Here is a 9,749-nt window from a genome sequence, read left to right as displayed (position 1 = left end):
CGCAAGGTATAAACATTTGTATTCATGAGTATGATTGTTTGTATCGGTCCGGGTGTTTTCTATGTATATTATATATGTATTTAAAAGCTCTACGTACCATGGGACTAGATGGGAGTAGATCTTAATTGTCCAGGAATATTATTATTAGTATAAATTGAAAATTATATAATACTTAAAAAAAACATATTATTTAAGTATCACCATCCATACCGTCCAGGTAGACTAGCTAACTCAGTTGAGAAGAACTGGCATGAAACTAAACTGATATTTTTTTTATTTCACTATTATTTTTTAATCAGTTTCAATCTCTAAAAGGAAGAAAGAAAAACATTTTATGGCAACCATAACATTCATTATTCAGGTAACAATAATAATAATAATAATAATAATCTCAGGACAATTCACACAGCGCCATCTAGACCCAAGTTAAGCTAGCTAAAGCTTGTGTTATGTGTACTAGATAACTGATACAAATACATAGATTTTTTTTTTTAAATACATACATATTATATATAGAAAACACCCAGACCGATACAAACAATCATACTCATGAATACAAATGTTTGTGCCGTGCGAGGAATCGAACCCGCGACCATCGGTCGTAAAGCGGTGTGCTAGACCGCTAGACCACCGAGGTCGTCACACACACAATAACACACATACACATATAAATATGTATATACTAGTTGTCCGCTTGAAACTTATACCCTATATATATAACATATAGTTATAAATAACATATAGTTATTCTGTGAATAACATATGTTACTGAAAAGTTTTTTTTTTTTTTAAATCTGTTCAGTAGTTTTCGAGTGAAAGAGTAACAAACATCCATCCATACTCATACATATTCGCGTTTTTAATATTAATAAGATATACATATGCATACACATATACAATTACAAAAACAATGGCGAAATATGTGGACAATTTTATTAATACTGACATTCTTTTAATATTTATACCATATTTCATGCAAATAAATACATTTCATTTCAAACATATAACAATAACACAGCAATTTAATAGCTTAACACAATAAAAATATCGAAAATCTCTTCTCTGAACAACTAATACAGACCAGCTCGTTTGCCCTATAGGTAATAGTTTCAAGTGTAAACAGACTTTATTCAATAAGTATTCTTGAACTAAGATGCAGTAATCTATACATATAAATAAAATTGGAGTATACGTTTGTAATATTGATTTGACCGTTATTACTACAAGCATATGAATATAATACGGTCCATACACCAAAATAAGATTATTACAATTTTTGTCTGTCTGTCTGTTTGTTCCGGCTAATCTCTGAAATGGCTGGAACGTTTGATAGGACTTTTATTGGCAGGTAGCTGATGTAATAAGAAGTAACTTAGGCTACTTTTATTTTTAAAAAATAAAGTTATATTCCACGCAGACGAAATCGCGGGTATAGCTAGTATTAGTAATATAAATATTGTTCAGATTGCTAGTATCATGCGGCGACTATTATTATGGAGTTAATGCACGTTCTTAAACCACAAATGTAGACAAAATATATTTCAAGTAGAAAATATTACGCAATGAATTCAATTAAAAACTCAAATTAACAACAGCACCCAATAACGTGTGTTCGATATTCATTTGACCCGTCTTTGTTTATAATTAGTGACAAATTACATTAATTACAGGCAAGTAATTAAAGTCGCTTTGATTTTGTTTGAAACTAGAAATAATTACCTAATTACAATAGCTCTATTAATGTAGAAATTAGATTCTGTAGACGACATCTTATTTAAATCTATGTAGAACTAATATTGACATAACTATATCTAATAACTAGTTACTCGCCCCGGCTTGGCACGGATGTACATGTATTTTATACATAAACCTTCCTCTAGAAGCACTCTATCTATTAAAAAAAACCGCTTCAAAATCCGTTGCGTAGTTTTAAAGATTTAAGCATACATAGGGACGGACAGCGACGGCGACTTTGTTTTATACTATGTAATGACTAATAATTAATAATAATAATTATAATGATACTACTATGATGGATAACAAGCATACGGCCTCGGTCGACTGTCGCGGATTCGATTCCTTTCGCAGTACAAGCATTTTTTTATACTACTAAACAACCGTGTGATGGTAAATGGTTACCGTAGCCTCTGGACGCCTGAAACACCAGGTGTCACGTGTGCGTTGCCGACCCTTAGAAACTTTAATATACCCTTCTTAAGAAACGATTTGATTCGATATGATACTTTTAAAATATGTTTGAAATTTTGTTTGTATTCATATTTGATTAATAAATAAACGTTATATATATTGCATTAGTTCAATTAGTTCTGTTGCTGTTGTAATGATCCGGACATTGTGGTTTATATTCGTATCTATATCGTTTGTCACGGCCAAATCAAATTAATCAAATTAATCAAATTAATTCGAGAACACAACTATATACAAAACCAATTACCACTAATAACAGGCAATAATAATACCAAATTTTTTTATGGATGATGGTGGAATGGTGCACCCGCCTGCGCTAACGGTTTACGCTGGCGGGGCACCAGTGGAGGATGATAAGATGAGCATGAGGTCAGGTCAGTTAGCACATCGTGACAAATTCACCAGGAATTTAACGGAATGGTTTCCAGGGGGAACCGCGTGGAGGTCAAAATAATACCATATTCAAACTATCAAACGATTTTAAACGTATTATTAAAGATAACTAAAAGTACTGGTCCGAATTTGATGAAATTTAAAAGGGTACACGAGAAGCACCAGCTTTCGAATAAATAAAAGAATTATTGCAATCGAATACTTCGCTCGGGTGTGTATGTATTATATATATAAACCATCCCCTAGAATAACTCTATCTATAAAAAAACTCATCAAAATCAGTTGCGTAGTTTTAAAGATTTAGGCATACAAGAACTGCCAGATAGCGACAGCGACTTAATTTTATACTATGTAATAATGAACTGATTGTAGGTTTATATGTTTGCAGGGGGCATCCATCATAACTCTAGAACGAGACTTCAGTAACGTGAGACCAGACCACAGCCTGGAGAATGACGTGAGTGAAATGTTAAATAAGCATACGGCCAGCCTTTTACTGGAACCCCGCGAACGTATACCGTTAGCGCAGGATTCATTATTCTATTACAAAATGCAACTATTAATTTTATTATTTATTATCCATCAGGTGGATGCCATAGTGAAGAAGCTGAAGACGTTCAAGGTACCAGTGCATCCTCGCATCCGGCTGTTCTACCGTCTCCTGATGGATGCTCTCAACAAGAACACGCACGCAAAAGCTGAATCTATATACGTACCGCATATTTATAAACAAATAAATTAATATATTATTTTAATTATAATATATATTTTTTATATCGGTTTAGTTTCGATGATCGCAGATTCGATTCCTCGCATGGTGCAAATTTTTGTATTCATGAGTATGATTGTTTGTACCGGTCTGGATTTTTTCTATCTATATATATTATTTATTTATTTCATAATAGGAGATAATAATAATAATAATCACAGGACAATTCACACAGCGTGATCTAGACCCAAGTTAAGCTAGCTAAAGCTTTTGTAGCGGGTATTAGACAACGGATACAAATACATATATGTATATATTTTTCGTCAATATACATATGCAACCTAGCCGAAACGTCGAGATAAAATTATTCGTGTTAAAACCCGGTTAATAATTTAAACATAAAATTCGAAAATTTTTTTTTCTAATACTTTATTTTTTTCCTATCCAAATCGGTTTATACGTTTTTATTTGTCCAACAAAGTTGGCAACCCTAGATCGTGCAGACGTAGAAATGGTATCAATATCTGTTGATAGCAGTATTGCAGTGTGCCTACAAACGTTTGCCGACCGTTTCCACCGCGGGAGACAATCTGTCAACAATCATATAACATCTGGGCGCTGCATTGCATTGTGTGGATGACGAGAGTAGCAGCGTGTTACAACTCCGCCACGGATCTGTGAATGTAACGAGATAAAATGAGGAGTCTTGACTCACTATTCTCACCGTTGCTTCTCAATTTATGTGATGTTACATATGAATGTTTGTAACATCACATAAATTGAGAAGCAACGGTGGTTATAAGGGCAGAGCACGGCCGAAAAGACATGGATGGACTGTGTGAAAGATGATATGGTAAAAAATGGAGTAAATAAAGAGATGACTGCGAACAGAGATGAATGAAAGAGAAAAACATATTACGACGACCGCAAATAAATGGGATAAGGAAGAAGCCGATGATGCTTCTCAATTTATGTACTCAAATATCCCATATGTTCCCATAGGTCTTTTATGATAATAACTATAAAAAATTACAATAAGATACCAAATAATACTGGAATGGAATTACCTTTTATGGTGATATATAAAAATGTACTAAGATACCAAAAAATATACTGAATTACCCTTAAATAAATTCAAAACATCTGTTAAATCATATTGACTGAGCAAAGCTTACTCACTAAACGATTATTTGAATGACGAGCGTATGTACGCTCGTCATTCAAATAATCGGCAATAGTTGTTCATACATGGGATTTTACTTTAATGTTAGACATATACACATATGTATATAAATATACAATAAATTGACTTTTTAAAAAAAGAAATTAAGTTTATTGTCTTGCCAGTTCTTCTCAATTGGATCTATATACTGAACTGGACGGTAAGGTAAAAATTATAGTATGAAAAATTTTAAATTCATAAGCGGCTAAAATGACATGAATTAATGATTTTTAAATTAAGAATTTAGAAAAAAAACAGTGCAATACTGCAGGTCACTGCAATTCGACTTACTGTTGCAACAAATGTACACTACATTTGTAGTTGTAGTATCCGAACGCAGAGCGAGAAAATCAACTAACCGGCCAGAAACAAACTGTTTATTATTTTTCGTTTACGATGGTCAAAATTCAAGCCATATTTGCCATCGAGGCAGGATTTTGACCATCGTAATACGAAAAATAATAAGCCAGCTAATGATCGTACAGTGAACTACCTGGAAACTGATTGGATTGTAAAAAGTTTATAATAAGCTTGCTGCACGATAAATGACATAGTGTAGTAACTTGAAACAGTCATGCTCGCTATGAACTTCACACTTGTGGCGGTGTGGTGGGCCAGGTGCTCCCACTTATATGGTTGTCAGTAATGATGGCTGACATCTGGCATACTCGTGAACGGGTGCTGCTTATGACATGTCTGTTCGGGTTACGGCCACTGATTAAACCTTTTCCTTTTGACAAAATTGCAATAGCATATGCTGGTGGTAACCCTATTTTCCAAAATTTGAATTTAAAAATCATATACGAGCTCATTTGAAAAGAACGAGAGCTGAGTTTCTTGTCAATTCTTTTCAGCTCACAAGCACTCCGAACTGACGTTGGATTTGACATATCATAAGTGTCTGTAATTTCCTTTCTAAAAGCTATTTCTAACGTTGATTTATTAAATGAAAGTCCCCTGCATGAACAACTATTGCCATGCATGTTTGTGATTTAAATAATCGTTTAATAAATAATAGGGTTTTGCTCAATAAATATTATTTAACAAATGTTTTGAATTTATTAATGGGTAATTCCAGTATATCATTTAGTCAAAAAACTACAATAACATTGTAATTTTTTACACCTATTCCCATAAAAGAAAGAGAAAGTCAATACTTTTTCTAAACGATACTTGGTGACAGCAAGTTTGTCTTTAAATCTAGTATTAATATTATGAATATTGCTCAATAAATATGATTTTGTAGAAGTTTTCAAATTTATATAAAGTTAATTCCAGAATACCTTTTGTGTTTTATTTTAATGTACATTTTTTTTTATAAATAACGTTTATTCAAAGCTGTCAGCCGGAGGGAAGACATCTGACAGACAACACAATATAATACAAAATGAACTATAAATCGCTCGTTGCTTGTATTTTTAATATACTACGGTTGATTCAAAGATCACTGATGTTATAAACGGGAAAGTTTGTAAGTATGTATGTTTGGATGGATGGTTTGTTACTTTTTCACGCAAAAACTACTGAAAGGATTTTGATGAAACTTTACAGTAATATAATTTATACATCAGAATAACACCTGGGCTATAAATTTCATTTGTAAATACAATTGTAGGTGGTGTATTGAAACTATTCACAATATTTACTATTTCTTTCCTATGGAGGGTATTTTCCTCGGCTTTATATATCTATATGCCTATATATAGGTTATATATTACCTCAGTTCTCCAATATTTTATAACATATTCTGTGAATATTTTATCCTAATTTCTTCAGCCAGCAGCTTTTACGTGAAACCTTAACAGACAATATTCGCCGCATCACGATTTTATTATATGTAAAAATAATATATATTTAATTTGTAGTTTTTTATAGCATATGTAGGGGTTGCTCCTACACTTGTTGATAATGATAATTTACGGGGATGATAAACAAAAGATACGTCCCGTAGTGAGCGCTCGATGTTACACACAAATTTATTGTATAGTAATATATGTATGGTAAAATGATATATGCTACGTAAGTGATAATTTATAAGTATATGATTATTATAGTACGGTGTTCCGTACAGATAAAAGAGCTTGTGGCTCGGCTTGAGCACGAGCACCCTCAACACCAGGAGAATCGCAAGTGCGTTGCCGGCCTTTTAAGAGGCAATAAGCTCTTTTCTTTTCTTCGGCAGTTTTGTGTGGTATCACAGTTACATGATAACGTGATGTCCGTAGTACTGTCCGTATATATACACGACAGCTACCATTAACCAACAGAGGTGCCGTTACAAAAAATAAATGTCATTTGCGACATCTATTCACCTCTACGTGAGTGTAGGTCTACGAGTCCCATTGGGTGCAGTAGGCGAAGCAAATATTGGTGCCTACGAGATGTAGCCCGTTCGACATGTCACGATGCCAGCTTGCACACGCGCCCTCAAGCGTGACTTACCGATGTAGCGTCTCGGTTACAAGCTGAAGCGGACACAAGAAATACACTGGTCCTTTGTACCGGATCTTTTTTGCCGTTCCGAGAAAATTGGGGCAATATGCTGTAGAATAGAATAGAATAATAAATAATAAAATCCTTTATTCAAATAAACTTAATTTAAATACCGTATAGCCAGAGATATCCTATTTTTAATCGACCGCTCATTTGGAAGCATTCCAATCTTGCTCGTTCTTCTTGTGTCTCATCACATGAAGAACGAGCAAGAAATTTATGTGTTGACTAGTTTTTGCCCGCGGCTTTGCTCGCGTTAATTTATTCCCTTAGTGATGGAATTTATCAAAATCCTTTCTTAGGGGATGCCTATGTCATAGTAGCTTTATGCCTCAGCCCGATAGGTTTAAAATTGACAAAGTTTCATATAAACTTTCATCCCCTATTTTATCCCCTTGGGGGTAGAATTAATCAAAATCCTTTCTTAGCGGATGCCTATGTCATAACATCTATCTGCATGCCAAATTTCAGCCCGATCCGTCCAGTGGTTTGGGCTGTGCGTTGATAGATCACTATGTCAGTCACCATTAAGTTATATATATTTAGATTTATAATTTTAAATATAAAACAACACGCAAGTTGCTTGCTCGATTCTTAAAAATAATAGTACATTACTAATATAAAAAATGGGTATATAGTCATTAGAATACAACAATAAGTGTTTATCCGAGAGTTCGTTCACGTGGAATAAAAATGAAATTCAAATAAAAGTAGCCAAAGTTGCTCTACTACTTTATAAAATTGGTAAATTTGGTTTAAAAAATATAATTCATACATAAATCATTATGTGTACCTGCTTTCCAGAACCGCTAATCTTCACGCACAATATTATATATTTATCTGATCCATCACAGACTTTGACAATCGCTGTTCGTTTATGCGTCGAGCCGTATACTACAGATATCCATATCTCTAATGCCCGAATGTGCATTTGACTCCATTCTATACTGATTGAGTGGAGCTTGAATTTGTTATCAAATTCAAAATGGTTGTATTGAGAATGTTCAATGCTCATCATGGCGACGATGTTTCAATGATTGTCTTCAATTTATGTTGATGCTGACTGATCTGACCTATTCAAACATGTAAAGTAGCTTATTTTGAATATATTTTCAATTTCATTATCTCTATGTAATTATTTATTTAATTGCTTTGAATAGGTTATATTGTTCTTACAAATTAATTTATAGTTCCATATTCAGCTGCATTTTGAGCATGCAAATTTTTTATAAGGAAGAACCCTATCAGACCCGCCCACGCGATGCTGTGGCTAAGGTTCTTGTATAAAATAATATTGCGACTATAAATTGAGATGTAAGCTATCCTATCTTTCAAGTTGGCTCAAATTGCACACAATGTGCAAATCAAATTTGCAATTGGTTTATTAGTTTAGGAGTCCATCACGGACAAACAACGTGACATGTAATTTTTATATACAAAGATTTAAAAAAACATTTTTCTTATTTTAATATATTAAAACAACCTCGGTCTTTGGGTGTCGGACCATAATGAAATTTTTTAGATTTAAATCCTGATTGAAAAAATGCATTTTGTGAGTTTGTTAGTTGAATTTGTTTGTCGTATTTCAGTGAAATAGAAATAGAAATAATCTTTATTAAAATAACTCTAATATTAGTAGGCCCTTCTTCTTCACTGGGCTCGTGCCCAGGGCCCCGCCATGAATTGGGACCCCCTAGTCTAGTCTAGTCCCTACTCCGTTACCAAACGATAACATATAGCTACTCTATTCTCACCTAAAAATCAGTCTTAACAAATGCTTACTGTTTATAGTCAATTTGTTCGTTTTCGTTAATTTTTTTATAAATAATAATAATAATAATATATTTTATTGACACCAATTTAAGTAGTTACAGTTATTCTCCTTATAAACTATTACATTTTTGTTAAATACGCATCATACATATAAATATATCGCAAGAACTTGAACCCATTACATAACGACTTTTTAAAATTATTTTTCATACATTCTAATATGCCCAGGTTCTCTAACAGGTGGAAGACGGCCCTGAATATAAGCACTTTTGAATAGTCGCATTTTTTTATTCTACCGCTCATTCGGAACGCAGACTCATCACAAGAAGAACGAGAAAGAAACTTGTGTGTTGCTCTTTTACAATACATAATATATTCGTGTAGTGGCCACGTCCAGGAATGTGGCCGCCAGCATGTTTGGCATTCTAATTACATTAAATAACAACAAAATATTTACGTATTTCTTACTTTTGTGTGTGATTGAAAATAACCTCGGTTTCTGAGTGTGGGAGCGTAATGAATTTTTAGATTTAAATCCTGATTGAATAATGCAATTCGTTTCGTTAGTTTCCTGCTGTTTGTTTGTCGCATTTCAGTGAATGCAATCTAGTTCTGTAATGGCCACGTACGCAAATTGCGACACAAAAACGTGTGATTGTAATGCAACTATTGTTCTTAGAACCCGACCCGCCACATACACGTGTGCGGTACACGCCACGAGATGTAACCGTTTTTATATAACTAATATCATATATTAAAACACTGTGATTTAGATAGTTTTGTTATTTATTAGATGCCTTTACACATTCTCAGCGGCCTCGACGGTGTAACTGTTTAGCACATCGCCTTACTTCCGATTGTCGCGGGTTCGATTCATCGTACGACACAAACATTTGTATTCGTGAGTGTGATTGTTTGTATCGGTCTGTGTGTTTTCTATGTATAATATGT

The sequence above is a fragment of the Achroia grisella genome, unplaced genomic scaffold (assembly GCF_030625045.1).
Source record: "Achroia grisella isolate CSIRO2021 unplaced genomic scaffold, CSIRO_AGI_Agris_v1 utg2809, whole genome shotgun sequence".
NCBI lineage: Eukaryota > Metazoa > Arthropoda > Insecta > Lepidoptera > Pyralidae > Achroia > Achroia grisella.
The sequence above is the reverse complement of the archived record's forward strand: the minus strand, read 5'-3'. Positions refer to the sequence as shown.